The following is a 17,427-nucleotide window of genomic DNA, read 5'->3' as shown; positions in this document are numbered from 1 at the left end:
TAACAAATTGACATTAACCACAGGTGGTGTCTTATTAGTACTGGAATGAACTAGTTTCCACCATGTCCATAGATCTTTGTGATAAGATTGGTTTCTAGTTAAAAGGAAGATGTTGGTTGTCCATCTAAAAAGCATAGCAGCAGTATGACCCCTAACAAATTAAAATCTGAATGGGTAAATGAGAATCCTGTACCCATTATTTATTATTTATTTATTTATTTATTTATTATTTGATTTCGTATACCGCCCTATCCCCAAAGGGCTCAGGGCGGTGAACAATATAAAAGCATATATAAACATAAATATATAAAAGTTTAAAATTTTCATTCTAAAACAGTATCCCACGAACCCATATGCAACCCTCCCAAGAAGAGTGATGGGTCCCGATGATGTTAGGGACCCTATACAGCAGGGGGAGGATGAAAGCAGGGCAATCTACACATTAGTGTAGATTGGGACCCAGAGAATCTCATGTTCGTGCAGAATGCAGACAAATGCAGCTTTTTGTAAATGTCCAAGCCCCCCTGAAGGATCTTCTGACTTTCAGGGGTCACAATACTGGGAGGAAAGGACTGATATGGGAAGCAAAGAGTCAAAAAGCAATATGGGGATGTTGTGTTCTGTATGTTGCCCTTTGAACCCTAAGTTATTTTCATTTTAGTTTTGCAATCTTAGGAAGTTCATGATTTTGAGGTTGGCAATACCAGCGTCATGGTTCTTTCTGGTTTCATACACTGCTTTTTCCTCCTGTCAATGCTTGCATCCACACAAGCAGTAGCCGCGGATCACAGGATTTAGCACTCTGCCAAGCTGTATGCAGAGGAGTCCTAAACACTCTCTGAGAATTCTTTTCTTTGACCGGATCTGCGAGCATCATTATGTGTGACCCACTCAATGTCCAGTTAAATTACACAGACGTAGAGTGTCACTTTTGGACAATTTTATAGAAATTTAACTAGACTTGATTCTTTTATAGAAATTTAATGAGACCTGGCGACCAACCACTCTGAAGGGGAGTGTAGGAGAGGGCCCAGCATCTGGTCAAGGCCTATCCGTGCTGGAGGGAGTGTGAGGGGATCAAGCATCTGGTCGGGGTCCACTCCCACACACACCAGCTGGGTGACCTTGGGCTAGTCACAGCTTCTCGGAGCTCTCTCAGCCCCACCTACCTCACAGGGTGTTTGTTGTGAGGGGGGAAGGGCAAGGAGCTTGTAAGTGCCTTTGAGTCTCCTGCAGGAGAGAAAGGGGGGATATAAATCCAGACTCTTCTTCTTCTATTTCAAAAAGCACCTCAGAAGATTTGGCCGTGGAGCCTTATGTGCTCGGCAGTGACTGTTTTGAAGGCATTCAGTAATCAGGAAGGGCAAGTTTCTGTTTGGACTGCTGGTGAAGTATAGTGCTCAGAGGGATTAGAACTTGGAAGCTCTAAATTTAGATTTGAACTCACCGTGAGCATATCTGCATCTGCTTAGGTGTCCACAAGCTCGAAAAAATTAGGGGGAGTTAGTGCGCCGCCTGGGGATCAAGTTCTAGCAGGTGATGTCAGCAGGCTTCTGCTCAGCTTTTCGACTGGGATGCATAGGGTCCCACTTCCCACACTGTGTAACATCATGAAACATGAGCCACAGCCAGTGTTCCTTGCTTGGGGGATGGGTACTTTCCTTGGGTAGAAACCCCATCTCTTCGCCCAGCACTGAGTGCCGGCTCAGCAAAGCTGTCATCAGCACCAAGACTGAACAGAGAAAGTTCAAGTTGCTTTTAACTTTTATTTTCCTTCCTGAATTGTCCATCTTGATAATCCCTTTATCTCACTCTGTGCTTTATAGAAAATAACTTGCATGGTTAAAAATGCAAGTCTGGTGCTAATTCTTCCACCAAGAAAGACCTCATGGTCGAAACACTGCAGTATTACTGCAGTATCTGGGTAGGAATGTCATAAAGTCCCAGCACCGAAGGAGTAAGAGACCGTATCCTTAGAGTGGTCACTCCTGAATAATCCTTTGAAAGGTTGATCCCTTGGAATAGAATAATTTACTTATGAGATCAACTAATGAAGGTAAAGCTGAGAAAGAATTTAGAACTCACAAGAGACTATGGAAAAGTAAGATGGCTCAAATGTAGATGAGCGGTTTGTCACGAGCCCTTAATCCTTCTGTTTACCTAAGCCCCTAAAATTGCCTTTAATCTGTCCACGTTTACCAGACAATCAGAAAGGTGAGGATGCAGGTTAGGAAGCAAATGGAAATGGCCGCCACCTTGTGGACTAGTGTGAGAACTCTACCTAAGACAAAAGGCTCTCCTTTGGAAAGACGGCTGTGCAAGCTCAGAGCAGAAAGATCAGACACGGTTAATTCAAGATGACCTGCATGATTTTTATAATTTGGATTTTAAAGCAGTTTCTTTGTGCCTCTTGCCACATTTTTTGATCAAGGTGGGAGGACAAAACTTTCAAGTTGGCAAAGTCACCAGCAACACCCCAAAAAAACCCTTCCATCATCCAGTTAAGCAGTATGTTTTCTTAGTCTACCGTACTTTTTAGTATGCAAAGTATTTTGCACTCTTCAAGAATCTTTGCAACAATTCCTCTTTAAGACTACTTAGACTGAGAATGAGTGGCCAAGATCTTCTCACCCTAGTAGAAACTGGATCCTGGTTCTTCTGTGTTTACTGTGCTTTCCATTTCTCCTTAAAATAGCACTAAGATCATTCCATGGTAGGTTTCTTTGTGTCTATTAGTGTTTCTTTGTGTTCAGTTTAATTTTGCTATGTTTGTCTGAAGCAACTTCGGTAGCTGCTTTTAAAAGTTGTCACATAATCCTGCCTTCCTCTTCCCACATAACTGTGGTGGGTTGGAAACCTTTTTACCTTTTAGAAGTTGATGGTTTTCACATTAACGAATGTGTGATTTTTGTGGTTAGCTGCTTGTTTACTTATTGTGTTTGTTTAAAACATTTATATCCTACGTTCTTAGAGAACTGTTTGCAGTGTCTCACAACAAAGAAAAGATGAAATCGTGAAACTTAATATGTAAACAACTATTAAAAACCAACGTATATCGTCCAGAAACATAAAAGTGTATATTTCAGGGAATTTTTCCACACCACCCAAGTTTTAAGTCCCTTTGAGGTCTGCATGAGTTAGCTTGGGGAGCAGACATTTTCAGAAATTTCTCCAAACCAGTAGCTGGTGTAGAGAGCCAAGAGGCTCAGGTGGTTGATTCAAACTTCCTCTCAGCCATAAACTCCATAGGTAGCTTTAGCCTCTTGCCCACACCCAATTTGAGCAATATGGGGTTAAGGATAACAGCCTACTTTGCCAACCTGTCATTGCTGAGATATTGTATGGGAAATAAACAAAAAACCTCTAGATTTATTTTACACTGTTGTTTCGTTGCTTCCCTGTTTTGTGATCAGCTGCTTTGGATGCGCCTACTAGGCAGAAAGGCTATTACCTACATTAATGAACAGAGTTCACGCAAAAGAGCATTCTTTTGTTGAAGGGTCCATAGGTGGAGAGAACCATCCATATTCTTAGAAATTAAAAGCTGTAGTGTCACAGTAGTTGTTGCCGATTTCAGTAATTCTCGGTCTAAGTATATACTGGCCAGTTTCTTCCGGATTTCTGCTCACCATTTATTGAATGAAATGTTTCTCTCTAATCTATGTGGACCATGTGAATACCAGGACTTCCTAAATTCTGAATTTCCTGCAACTCATTTCCTGCACCTCATAGTCAACCATTCATATTCCTTGGCGCATGTATGTTTGTATCCAACATATTTACCAGCCTTTACACAGATTTGCTCGCTGTCAGTTTAATTGTGATTCTGTGTAGTATGTTGGGAAAAAGGATTCTTTGAGAGTCATTGATTCATTCTCCCTGTCCCTTGGAACTACAAACCCAAGTCAACAGAACTTCTGGGTATTCCTTCTTGATCACCCCTTCCAAAATTATTTATGACCATGTTGCAAGTGCTTTAAGTATACAATAATCCTTTCCCTCACTCCATAAGAAGCGAGGAAGCAATGCAGCCTTCTTAATTCTGCTTCCCACAAGCCATCTGTGCTAAATCATGTGATGGATATCATGAATATCTCACAATGTCTGTTTTTGTGTTGAGCATCTTGGTGATTTGGTTGAACATTCAAAAAGAGCAGCATTTTTAATAGTTTTGCATCTGCTCAGTGGGAGCATTTGGCATGGCAGAGGACTGGATGGTTGCTGCCAATGTTAACTTGTACTCAAACCCCAGATGTTCAAGGGTCTCCATTTGTAAGCTACAAAATATATTTATCGCTGTTATTACGTATGTCATACTGTTCAGGTATGTGAGGTATAAGCAGCAGAAATGTAGCATCTGCAAAGAGGGTACAAAAGGCACATTTTGATACCGGTTGGATATTTTTAGATTGCTTCTGCCATTTTCTTCATACCATTCCACGTCACGACTTCCCCCATTATGCTATTGATATATCACAGGTCGACATCAGAAATTAAATGGGAATTTGGGGGGAGTTTTGCGGAAGCCGCATTTGACATTCAAAGACCAGCACAGGACACAAAAAGGTGTAGATACTCAGAAATGCATAAAACATAAGTATAGTATTGTATAATATCAACATATTTTATCTTTTAACACCATAAATATACACAATTTCGGTTTTAAAGTTAAAGAAAAGAAAAAAAAATCTGATTTCTTCTCTGGTATGATGGGAGAGCCACAAAATTTTACACCGATTTCCAGATCACAGGGTGTACCACGCCGCTAACCCCATCAATGTGGAAGGAATAACTGTATTTGGGAAGTGTAAATATATTCTCTTACATGAATTGAACGTTCCTTTTTTTCCCAACCTAATATGGCATGCCACTGGTGCAGTGACCTTGCCACTTGCGGCCACCAAATGCGAGGTGCACTCTTTTTTCCCATGTATAAATAAATCTCTCTATATAAAAAACTAACAGTGACTTTGTTAGTCAAGCCCTAGCGCCGAAACAGCTGGACGAATCACCCCCAAATTTTCACATGACTTTCCTCCCTGTTGCGGGCAGGTAATCAAACCTTCAAATCGCCGAAAGTCCATACCTGAGCCAGGTAAAACGTCTTTTTCCTGGCACACCAGGCCATGAAGCTGTTTGTGTTTAACTGTCACCCTTAGAATGTTCGTGCGGCATGTCTGTGGCCTGAGGGGTTGGTATGCCCTTACAATGTTCGCGCAGATGGCCAGAGATGAGCAGTTAAAACAGTAAATAGGTAATACTGTTAGGTAATACGAGTGGAAGTGAAACACATACACACTTTGCCATGTGAGACGTCAGGTGGGGTTCCCCCCCTCACACACAGGTAACTTTCACTCTCTGTGCCTCACCCACTGCTACCACACAACACACATACTCTCATACACATCCAGCTCATCCACGCACACCTCACTCTGCCCTCCCTCACATCCAACCACCACTTACCCACTTCCTCACCCATATTCGCCACAGCTGTCTTTTACTAAAAGCGAGCTGGAGTTTGCCTTTTTCTTCTAAGAAAATCCACGGGGTGGGGGCAAACCAAAACTACTGGCTCTGCTTCTTTTGCACATGGCCATTTAAGAACCCAGGGAGCTGGCCTCGATCTGAACGCCTCGCCACCCTGCCTCTGCTGCCTGACTGAGATAGCCTCCTTGCCCCAGTTCTGCCTTACCCAAGCCAGTACTGTGTGTGTCAACCAGCCTCATGGACAGTGGGATTTGCACTCTGGACAGTTCCGTTGTGGAAAGGGTTACCTTATACTAAAAAAAACAAGATACCACCATATAACAATGTGAATTGAAAAGGGAAAGAGGGATTCCATTTGGCCACCCCAAAAGGCTATGCTGGGGATCATTGGACCTGCATGGACATCTGTGTGGGTTGCGGACTGTGATGAGAAGGACAATTGCCACAGCAACGTGTGGCTGGGCCCCGCTAGTATATAATAAGTGCCAACTAATATTTATTCCCTTAATTCTTCCCCATATGGTAGCTGCCATCAGGAATATAAATTCCACACCCTCCCCTTTATCTCCTTTTGGCAGTGCGCACAAGCTTATAAGGCAAAGTGAATGGCTTACGTGGTTCAAAGGAAAATAGGATGGGATTCCAAAGTTTCTTCAAAGTAAGATTTTATTTATAACCGATAGGTAACTTCAAGGTTCCAAGCAAAGTATTTACAAAATGAAATAAAATTAAACTGAGGCAACAAATACTTTGAGGACTTCACTCAACAAAAATTCACTCTGACACTTTCTGACAGTTTCTCTCTCATAGTTCTCTCAGACTCTCTGTATTTATTTTGTCTAACAGTTTGAGACTCTGACTTCCTCTGTATACCCTTCTGACTAAAGCTGTCACAGAGCTTTGATGTTCTATGACAGTGGTGGCGAACCTTTGGCACTCCAGATGTTATGGACTACAATTCCCATCAGCCCCTGCCAGCATGGCCAATTGGCCATGCTGGCAGGGGCTGATGGGAATTGTAGTCCATAACATCTGGAGTGCCAAAGGTTCGCCACCACGGTTCTATGACTTCTCACCCTAACACACTCACTAGTGTTTGCTCACACAGAGCTTTGACTCATTCAGTCTTTTCACTCAGAAGCCCTATCACATTTTGCTATGCCCACACAGAGCTTTAACTCTCTCTGATTAGAGTTTTGACACTCCCAGCCCTTTTATTCCGAAATCCTGCCACCTTCTACCAGTTCCAGCTCAACGCTCCCACAAGCACACTCCAGACTCAACCAATCATATCACTCTCTTCTTTCCCCCTCACTCCCCTTTCTCTCTCCAACTCAGCTCTCAGTGTAAAGTTACACACACACACACACACACGCACAAATCATTACAACTGGCTTTATACACTTGCTTCTTCAGCTGTGCTCATCTGTTTATGCCAATGGAAGCAATCCTTGTTGGTGATTTGTAACACTGGTTTCATTGTAAGCAAAAAGGCTGGTGGAGACAGGATTCAAAAGGCTACCTCTTGTCAGATTCAATTTCAGGAGCATTATGAGCTCAAGAAGCTTCCACAGGGGCTGCCAAAATTAATGCATCTCAAATCTGTGTCTTGGACCAACTCCACTTCAGTAATGGCATTTAGCACAGTGAGTGCATTACGTGGTTACTGTGTTTTTTTTCTGTCTGAATGGAACATGGCCATGCAAATCATGGCTCCTGAAGCAAAATAAACGTTGGCAGTTTCTGGATCACACGGATGGACCTGTTGAACTCCACTGAAGTCGCCAGTAGGACATCAGATATGTGGGAACCTCTTTGTGAAAGCACAGTTTGGGCTCAAGCATTGATTTAGTTAGAAATGGAAATGTCCAAACGGATGGACAATTTCCTTCCTCAGTATCAATCCTTTAGTATCAAAGGGTTCTTTGAACACCCCTCAGTCCTTTGGTAGGGCTGCATCTTAATTTTTTTAGAAAGGACAACTGGGGACCTCCAAGACTTGCAGGGAGAAAATCTCATCCCCCCATTTCCCCCCCCCCCCCTTGCCAGGGGACCAAAGTAATTTCCTGACTCTGCTGCAGCTGACCCAGATCTCTTGTGTCCTCCAGAATATAGGGGTCATTAGATGGTCTGTGTGATGTAATGTAATTGCAGGACCTGGGCACCCCCTGTGCCTCGCCTTATGTGGGTCTTAGCTGGGCCCTAGCCTTTGCCTAGCGTGGGGCTTGCCTGGCCATCACCCTGTCTTTTGTAGGGTAACTGCTATTGAATTTTACCAAGCAGCCAGGCTTAGGTGAGATGCAAGCCATATGATATAAAATCACCCCATGAGTGCTGCCTCAAAGTCCAAAACAGCCTGAAAAGTGCCCTGAAAAGTGCCTCTGCCTTTTACTGATAGAAGGCAAGCCTTCTACAGTTGCCACTGAGGACATCTCATTCTTAAAGCTACAGGCACTTTTTATCATTTGGGGTTTTTTAAAACCTCCCCAATGTTTGTTTGGTTTTAGATTTCAATTTTTTCTGCAAGCCTGGGGTACTTTTCATGTTGTAGAATCTGTCTTGCCTGTTCACAGCTCCAATTGCTAGTTTTAAGTATCCTCAGATTTGGCCATTTTGCTATTAACATATGAATAACAATGATGGTATTAAAACCACAGTAGGCATGCTAGTAAAAGAGAGAAGCAGAAGCATATGGTGGGGAAATGGTGCCCAGAGACAGCCATTTTCTAAGTGCCCCCCGTGACACCAGGGGGCGGGACTCAGGGGTGTGTCCCTACCCCAGAGCCCCACCCCTGGGCCTTGCTCCCTCTTCCCGGCTCACAGCCAGCAGCTGGCAGTCCCTTCTGCCCTCCTGTCTGGGGAGAGCAGAAGCAACTCAGCTCTTCCTCAGCTCTTTGCTTTTATAAGCTTAGAAGGTGGGGCCCCACCCCCAGGCGGAGCCCTGCCCGAAGGCCCGCTCCGTGCTTATAAAAGCAAAGGAGCTGAGGATGGAGCCTTTCAGTTGCTCCTACTCTTCCCAGAGGGGAAGGCAGAAGGGGCTGCTGGCTGGGAGCCAGGAGGGGGCGAGGCTTGGGGAGGTGTCCTCTGGCTTCCTTGACCCTGCCCATGTCAATGATGACATGGGCGGGGCCAAGGGTGCCCAAAGATGATGAGTCAACAGGAAGTCCTTGTCATCTTCCTGGTCACATGGATGGCCGATTTTGCGGCCCCCAACGTGACCAGATTAGTGGCACCTGGGGACAGAGGGTACCTCCCGTCCCTAGGCAGGTACGCCACTGGAGAGAAGACAGACATAATATTCAGGAATTTAAAGCTCTCAGAATGTGCCTTTACAACTAACTGGCAGGTGAGTATATCAGCAAAAGGTTTTGACTTCCCTCACTGTCTCCTACTCCTGTTGCTTCAGGAGAGGACATTTAGCCAAGTGTCCTTCAGCTGGGTCCCTCAGCTTGCTATTTTATTAATTCTCCGGAGCTGAAGTGAAAAGATATGGAGGAGATGGCAACACAGCAGAGAGGAATGGCCAGAAAGGGGTATTCCCACATAGAAAGAATTCTCTGTGTAGTTCTTATTGCTTGCGTGAATGCAGAAGTATTCATTGGTAACAGAGGATGAACGCAGCCGTTTCCCCAGCACTTTCCTTGGCCCACGATGACTGCAGTTCCCTCACTGCCACCAGAGGGCTTATTCCAGAATTTTTAAAAATCGGTAATTAACAGATCAGTATTGTACAATAACATTATAAGGACCTGTTGCAACACTTCGCTAGTTCCCAGCTTTTATTTTGCTCATAGCAAGTCTGTAACTTTGTGTTGCCAACTCACAAGAGGGGAAATGTGCAACCTGCACATTTTACCTTATAACTGTGCAACAGAAATAGTTAAATTCTTCTGGTGGGGGGAAATAAAGAACACAGGGGCTGAGGTAAGGAACTTGGTGCTGATGTGGCTGAGACTCACAGCAGCGCACGCTTTCCCATCCACACAGTATCCAAATCGCGTTGACTGTGCTGTTTTTAAGAGATCGTATTAAGCCAGCCTTGGGAAAGGTCACAACGAAGTGGGAAATACAGAAGCAGGACAAATAGAGGAAGAAGTCACGTGAATGCTCCAGGACACAGTAGAACATTTCTCAATCCACTGATATGTTTGTCTGTTGTTTCAGTTTTGAAAGTACAGTGGAACCTCGGTTTTCATTGCCTTCGGTTTTCATCAGTTTCGGTTTTCATCGATTTTTTCAGTGAAAAAGTTGTCTCGGTTTTCATCGATTTGCCTCGGTTTTCATCGATTTGCAGTAAGCTGCAGGGGTTTGTGGAGAAAAATCACCCGGACAAAGCTGTTGCAGGCCGTGTCTGCAACTTGTTTAATGGCAATTTCAGAGAAATCTTAAAGAGGCGTCAGAAACAGACCTTTTTGGACAGCTTTCTGGTGCAACATTGGTCCACTAGCTCTGAAGCTGGTCCTAGTGTTATTGTTTGTTACTGTTTTCAGCAGTAACATAAACACTATGTTTATTCACCAAAAAATGTGTTTTTGGTATGTTTTTGGGAGTGCCTAGAACGGATTAATTGGATTTACATTGATTCCTATGGAAAAGTTTGCCTTGGTTTTCATCGGTTTCGGTTTTCATCGATTCTTTTCGGATGGATTACCAACGAAAACTGAGGTTCCACTGTACACTGATGCTTGAAAAATACTCCCTGCACCTTTCTGTATTATATTTGACTTCTTCCAAATACGTTGGGAGAGACCTCTGGAGTATGATTAGACCGATCTTTTATACCAGGGTAAAAGCAAGATAATTATTTGCTTTTTATGTTTGGAGCTCCTTCATGGATATTTTTATGAAGTGGGCAGGGGAAGTGGGCAGGGTACAACTATTTTAAATAAATCAGTAATATCCAGAGGATGTTTAAATTATTGCAAACTGTATTTAAAATAAGTTTGAAGCTCCTGTAGGTGACCTCTATTCTAAGCAGTGAAAATGTCTAAAGTAGTTGTTGAGTTATCGATCTTTTATTAAGGAGATTTACAGGTTTGGGAAGATTTGATCTCATGGTTCTAATTCACAGGCTTTATTTTTGCACACATTCCTCAGAATTGTTATATTGGTTGCAGCCAGAAATTGTAAGACTTAACAAAATGTGTTTGATTCTAACCACTTCATTAATAAACCTAAGAATGCAAACTGGAAAAATCCAGCTGTGACTCGATTACAATCATCCGTTTTATTATTTTTTAATAACTTGTTCCAGTAAGTCTGTATTGCCAGACTCCAGAGATATCTGTTAAAAAAAGAGCAAGCGAACTGTGAACGTTCAGCTGTAAACATTCCTCCCACATTTATAAGCAGTATCCCCAACTATTTTAACCAATTCATGCAGAGCAGATGCCTATTTTATTTCAGACTAACGCAGACTGAAATTGTGTAGCATTCACAATCCATGGGCAATATCTAAAATAAATAGATTTAGCAAACTCTGTTCCTGTGTCTTTAGCAGGTAAAATCTTTCTTTGATGAATCCCACACACGCCAGCTGGGTGACCTTAGACTAGTCACAGCTTCTCAGAGCTCTCTCAGCCCCACCTACCTCACAGGGTGTTTGTTGTGAGGGGGGAAGGGAAAGGAGATTGTAAGCCCCTTTGAGTCTCCTACAGGAGAGAAAGGGGGGATATAAATCCAAACTCCTCCTCCTCCTCCTCCTCCTCCTCTTCTTCTTCTTCTTCTTCTTCTTCTTCTTCTTCTTCTTCTTCTTCTTCTTCTTCTTCTTCTTCTTCTTCTTCTTCTTCTTCTTCTTCTTCTTCTTCTTCTTCTTCTTCTTCGCAGCATGAGAGATGTCTGTTTCACTTCTGCATGTGATGTTGCTCTTAAAGTGTAGATGCAGGGCCAGTTAAAAATGTTGACTGCCCCAGATATGTAATATAGTCCAAAACCCGTTGACCCTGTTGAGGTTGTTGTATTGTATTTTGGCAAATGCTGTAGTTAAATGAGTGAGTTCTGATGGAATGAGCGCTCTTCATTGTTAGGATCAGTTAAATTGTATTCTTTAGAAACTAACAGTGCAAGCAGTAGTTCCAGGCTGACCTTCACCTGACCAAGTCCTGCTCTAAACTGCGGGCTTCAAGGTGGAGCCTGCAGTTTAAATCTTGACTCGGCCAAGACCAGCCTTCAACTGAGCCCCTGCCCTGAATTACACATGGAATTTGGGGGCAGGGGCGCAGCTGGGCCTGGGCCCAGCCCTGAACTTCACCCCCCCTCTACATAGAGTTCAGGGCAGGGGAGCAGTTCAGCGAGGGTGCAGGACTTGTGAGGGAGGTTCAGGCTAGCTGGCACCCCCCTCAAGCAGTGCTCAGGGCATGAATCCTGGCTTGCCCCATGCTTGTTACACCCTTGCTGGCAGTAAGTGAACAGGAGGGTGAAACACCATGAATGCAGGAGCAGAGGAGGCTCAAGTTTGGGCAGCTGATGTAGTCAGGAAGCTAGAAAAATGCAAGAAGGCCACTTAGGAAATATGGAGATATGGAGAAACTGGAGCAGACCTTGCCTTGGGGAAGGGGGGAGGGGAAGGAGGCAAGGAAGACAGGCAGAAACACTTAATGGAAGTGGGGATGTCTGTCTGATGAATCATGTCCTCCTTGCCTGTTTTCACATCCCCTGAAGATGCTCGGCATGGTGGCCTTATATCACAGGTGTCAAACTCGCGGCCCTCCACATGTTACGGACTACAGTTCCCATCATCCCCTGCCAGTTATGGACTACAGTTCCCATCATCCCCTGCCATCATCCCCTGCCAGATCCCAACAATGAAGAGCACTCGTTCCATCAGAACGCACTCATTTAACTACAGCATTTGCCAAAATACTGGCAGGGGATGATGGGAACTGTAGTCCATAACATCTGGAGGGCCGCGAGTTTGACACATATGGTGGCCTCTGTATGTTTGGGGACTAAATCCAGCCTCCTCTCCCCTAACTATGTCATCAGTGACAACCAGTGGTGAGCAGGGAAACATGCTCAGATCTGAACATCAGTAGTATTTGGTTTCTGAGCCAGCAGTAGGAAGCTGATATGAAGTCTTCTGTTACAACCAGAACACCAAGTGGCCAGTGGGTTACAGTGGTTAGAATGTTGGATGAGGATCTGGTGTCCCCCAGATTTAGCGGATAGATATTGGGACTGTGAGTCTGGTGACCCCGGTTGGATGAATGTTGGACGAGGATCTGGGAGACCCCAGTTTCCAATCCCCCGTCTGCCGTGGAATTTCATTAAGTGATCTTGTGCCAGCTGCTTTATCCTCTCAGCGTAACCTACTTTCCAGGGTTGATGGGTTCAGGATGAAGTTGGAGGAGGGAAAAACAGCGATGGAAGCTACTTCGTGTCCTCCTATCTAAATCACAATAACCATAAGTAGTTCTGTTAACCGCAGCAAGCCAGAGTCCCTGGTTTAAATCTTGGCTTCGTCACAAATTTATTAGATGCTCTTATTAAAGTCATAAGAACATAAGAACAAGCCAGCTGGATCAGACCAGAGTCCATCTAGTCCAGCTCTCTGCTACTCGCAGTGGCCCGACAGGTGCCTTTGGGAGCTCACATGCAGGATGTGAAAGCAATGGCCTTCTGCAGCTGTTTCTCCCGAGCACCTGGTCTGCTAAGGCATTTGCAATCTCAGATCAAGGAGGATCAAGATTGGTAGCCATACATCAACTTCTCCTCCATAAATCTGTCCAAGCCCCTTTTAAAGCTATCCAGGTTAGTGGCCATCACCACCTCCTGTGGCAGCATATTCAGCTATAATACGCTACCCACGTCTGTAACACAGGGATGCCAACTCCGACCTTGGTTTTTGCCAGGGCTGCTGAGATAATATATGTGAGGTAGCCTGGGCACTCCAAAGAGCTATATAAATGCTAAGTATTATTACCTTTGTATTCACAATTAAGTGCAGGCATATAAAACAAATAGGCCGGCAGCAGACAGAAAAGCTAACATTCTGGCAGCTCATTGTCCATGAGGACCTCTGTTATTCCACCTTTTTGCTGCCTTCCCCGCACACTTTCTTCATGTCATTACATTATTTAACAAGGCATTTTACCACAGAACACTGAACAGATGTATCTTAGGAACCGCATTTAGGTCAAAAACTTAACTGTTTCTTTTCGCAAACGAGAAGTCTAGGAACGAGAAGATCAAGTCAGTTCCCAGCTTCAGGAAGACGTATTCACCAATCACGCTCAAATGTATTTAGAACAGCTTACAGTTGCACGGATGTAGAGATTAAATGCTAGAAAATGTCAAACACTGCACAGCTGAAAGGGGGGGAGCAATCCCATGTTAGGAAAGGAAATGAAAAAGGGATATATTAAATTAAAATGCAGCCCTCATAACCGAGAAGTCCTTGACATTTATCCCATTAAGCTGTTAATCACCTAATCTGAACTGAAATCAATTGCATTGATACTGTTTTTCTTTTCCCATTTTTCAACGTCGAGATCCTTGTTCAGAGTTTTTAAAACTCCTCCATTATATATTAAAAAAAATAAAGAGGCAGCTGTTCACATCTTGACAGAATAGTTTTCTAATTCAGGGAAAATGAGAGCCCCCAGAAGAAATGGAAGGACAAAACCAAATCTGTAGCTAGCTGTGAAGTCACCGTGCCGATTTTGTAGTTAACAGTATTGCCTGGGGGGCACTTTAGTAAATGGTATCCGTCTTTTTCCCGTTTAATCATTTATTCTGTGGTTCTGTGATCAAGGACGCCGCAGTATCTCCTCTCCCTTTGTGTTTTGCAAATGACGCTTCACAAGTTGTGTGATGAAAACAGAAAAAGGAAAGGGGGACGTTACAGTCCCTTTGATTAGAGAATCGCAGAATAAATGAATAACTATTTAGCCGCCAGAAGATGTGGATTTAGTAAAGTGATTCTGTGGCACTTGATTGCAGAAGTCTTTGTGAAAAATAGCGCATGCCCTGATCCACGCATCTTTATGTGCATCTGTGCGCCATGCAGGGACTGGCAGGCGTCTGGGGCCAAAGCATTCTTCTCATGGCTCCGCCCCTTCAAGGTCCCTGACATGAATTCAGCGTAACCGTTTTATCTGACATGAATGCAGGAACAAGATGGGTCGCTTTGGCCAGGTTTACTGTGACTGTTGGTGATACGTTTCGAGAAAAGAAGGCCTGGCTCCTACACAAAAGGAGTCTGCCTCAAGGCATCACCCTGAATAGATTTATTAACTTTGGGTTTTGTAGCTTTGGACACCCTGGAAGAATAATGAATAGGCCAACAAGTTAGAAAATATGTCCTTTTGTATGGAAATCCGACCGAACCAGCCTAACAGTGCCGTCCTAAAGAGATTGTAAGCCCATTCATTTCAATGGGCTTAGTCTGGAGTAACTCTACACAGGATTGCACTATTAGAATTTTCTGGCACAGGATAGTAGTAGTAGAAGAAGAAAAATATCCCCCCTTTCTCTCCTATAAGGATACTCAAAGGGGCTTACAATCTCCTTGCCCTTCCCCCCCCACCCCAACAAACACCCTGTGAGGTGGGTGGGGCTGAGAGAGCTCCAAAGAACTGTGACTAGCCCAAGGTCCCCCAGCTGGCATGTGTGGGAGTGCACGAGCTAATCTGGTTCACCAGATAAGCCTCCACAGCTCAAGTAGCAGAGCGGGGAATCAAACCTGGTTCTCCAGATTAGCATGCACCTGCTCTGAACCACTACACCACGCTGGCTCTGAACCACTCTGAACCACTACACCATGCATGAATGGCCGGTATTTCTGCCTCTTCCCAATGCCACCTTCTCCAGAAACGCAACTGGTGATTTCACCTCTAGGCGATATGTGGGTCCCATACCTTGTTCTTCTCCCTCCAAGGATGGAGGCATGGTTTTCCTTTTACAGTGAAACAGAGACAGCTGCCTTTCTGCCAGATGTAATATGTAAATAGCTGTCGGTTGAGGGAGGAGAAGGAGAAACTGTGGACTTTGGGTCCATTTATGAAACAGAGGACACAAAGACAATTATTCTGCATCTGTGTTACAGCTCTCTACTAGAGTACCTCTCATTGTAATGTCATTGACCAAACAAAGGCGAATTTTGTCACAGAATTTGGGTTTAAACCCGTTCCTGTGATCAGCTAGGCCAGGTGTAATGCAGGTTATAAAAGTTCACAGTGTTTGTTGCGTGGAACCCAAGGACCTCTGTTATATAACAAGCGGGTGTTTCCTTATGCTGTGCTACCATGAGAATTCTCAGGTTCTACTTAATACATTTTGGTACGCTCTGTAAGTCTGAGAACAACCTCTTTGGGCCCAGTGTGTGCTAACAGTTCCTGGTCAGTACCATTCCGGACAGCAGAAGGGCAGAATTGGGGCAGTCACAGAATTGAAATAAGCTTCTGCACATAGAAAATGAAGATGTCAGAGAGCCAAGGCCTTCTCCCCAAGATGCTTATTTTTTACATACAGAAATTGGGAATCACATACTGCTATTTTATAGACTAGGCTCTGGAACTCTCTCCCCAGGGAAATATGTTTGTCCTATTGCAGTTGTGGTGAACCTATGGCACGGGTGCCAGAAGTGGCACGCAGAGCCCTCTCTGTGGGCACGCGCAAACAGAGTTCATCATGTGGGGGGAAATCGCCCCCTACACACACACAACTACGCTGGCCTGGGCCGCCGGGCTTGTTTATTAGCATTAAACCTAAGACCTAGTTTGCGGGAAGCAGTGTAGGTAACCCTGTTAAGTGCTTTTAAACCCCACTGATTTTCATGCGAGGAACTAAAGCACTATCCTTTACCTGGAGTAAGCTTGGTTGCTGGCAATGGGGCTTGCTTGTGAGTAAACCCTGCTAGGGTCGTGATTCACCCGTTCGAAGAGTTGAATGGTTGCTTCAAAGCAAAGCCACCGACTACCAACAAGCTTACTCCTGAGTAACGCATGCCTCGGAGCCAACCGTTTTTTCTAAACGAAAACCTCAGTATTCAGGTAAAATTGCCCTGTTGGCACTTTGCAATAAATAAGTGAGTTTTGGGTTGCAACTTGGGCACTCGGTCTTGAAAAGGTTCACCATTACTGTCCTATTGCCATCTTGTGCCAGATGGAAATGTCTTTTTTTGGTTTCATTTGGTTTCATTCAATGACTCCTCTTCCTTAAACAATATATTACTTGGGGTGCTTTGTGGTTTCCAGGGTGTATGGCCGTGTTCTAGTAGCATTTTCTCCTGACGTTTTTGCCTGCATCTGTGGCTAGCATCTTCAGAAGAGACGCATTAATTCGTATTTTTGTGTCTGCATATTTTAACTCTCTTTTTAGTTGTTTTAATGATGTGTGTTTTGGTAGGGATTGATTCTAATAGTTCTAAAAATGTGATTTTATCGTGTGTGTTTCAATTTGTTCACTGCCTTGTGGTGTCAAGAACCAGACAAATAAAACCTACTGGGACAATAACATGTGCAGTAGGCAGAATATAAATCTTGTAAAATAATTTTTAAAAAATCAGATGAACACTGTGTAAGTGGAACACAGCAAAACATCTACAGTCAGATTTCTACTCCAAAATTAAACCGGATTCCAAGAGAGAACATTGCACAATTGATTGATTCCAAGATGACTAAAAAATGCCAGCACCAGTGCCATTTATTAGCCACAGGGGGGCAGCATCACTAAATACTATATATGTGCATGTATTGGAAAGACTCTGGAGGGACATGTGAAAGGGTATCTATCCTATTTATCGTTGCAGGCTAATCTAAACATAAGTTTAGATCCCCGCCCAAAATATAAATGTGAGTGTTTCTATCTATGTTGCCAAAGGAATGAAAACTCAGTGAAATCTTGGAGTGAGATCTGTTTTTTGTTACTGAGGCTAATTATGATGGTACTCACGTCCAAGATGGGGAAATTAGGCATGCATGGGTGTACATTAAATTGTAC

The 17,427-nt window shown here is 43.9% G+C and overlaps 1 protein-coding gene across 1 annotated transcript in view; it reads left to right on the top strand.

Moving 5' to 3' along the window:
• LOC125440310 (amyloid beta precursor protein binding family B member 2-like) overlaps positions 1–17,427 on the top strand; it is a 150,131-nt gene that overhangs the window by 123,321 nt on the left and 9,383 nt on the right. The window lies entirely within an intron of this gene.

The sequence above is a fragment of the Sphaerodactylus townsendi genome, linkage group LG10 (genome assembly GCF_021028975.2).
Source record: "Sphaerodactylus townsendi isolate TG3544 linkage group LG10, MPM_Stown_v2.3, whole genome shotgun sequence".
Taxonomy (NCBI): Eukaryota; Metazoa; Chordata; class Lepidosauria; order Squamata; family Sphaerodactylidae; genus Sphaerodactylus; species Sphaerodactylus townsendi.
The sequence above is the reverse complement of the archived record's forward strand: the minus strand, read 5'-3'. Positions and strand labels throughout refer to the sequence as shown.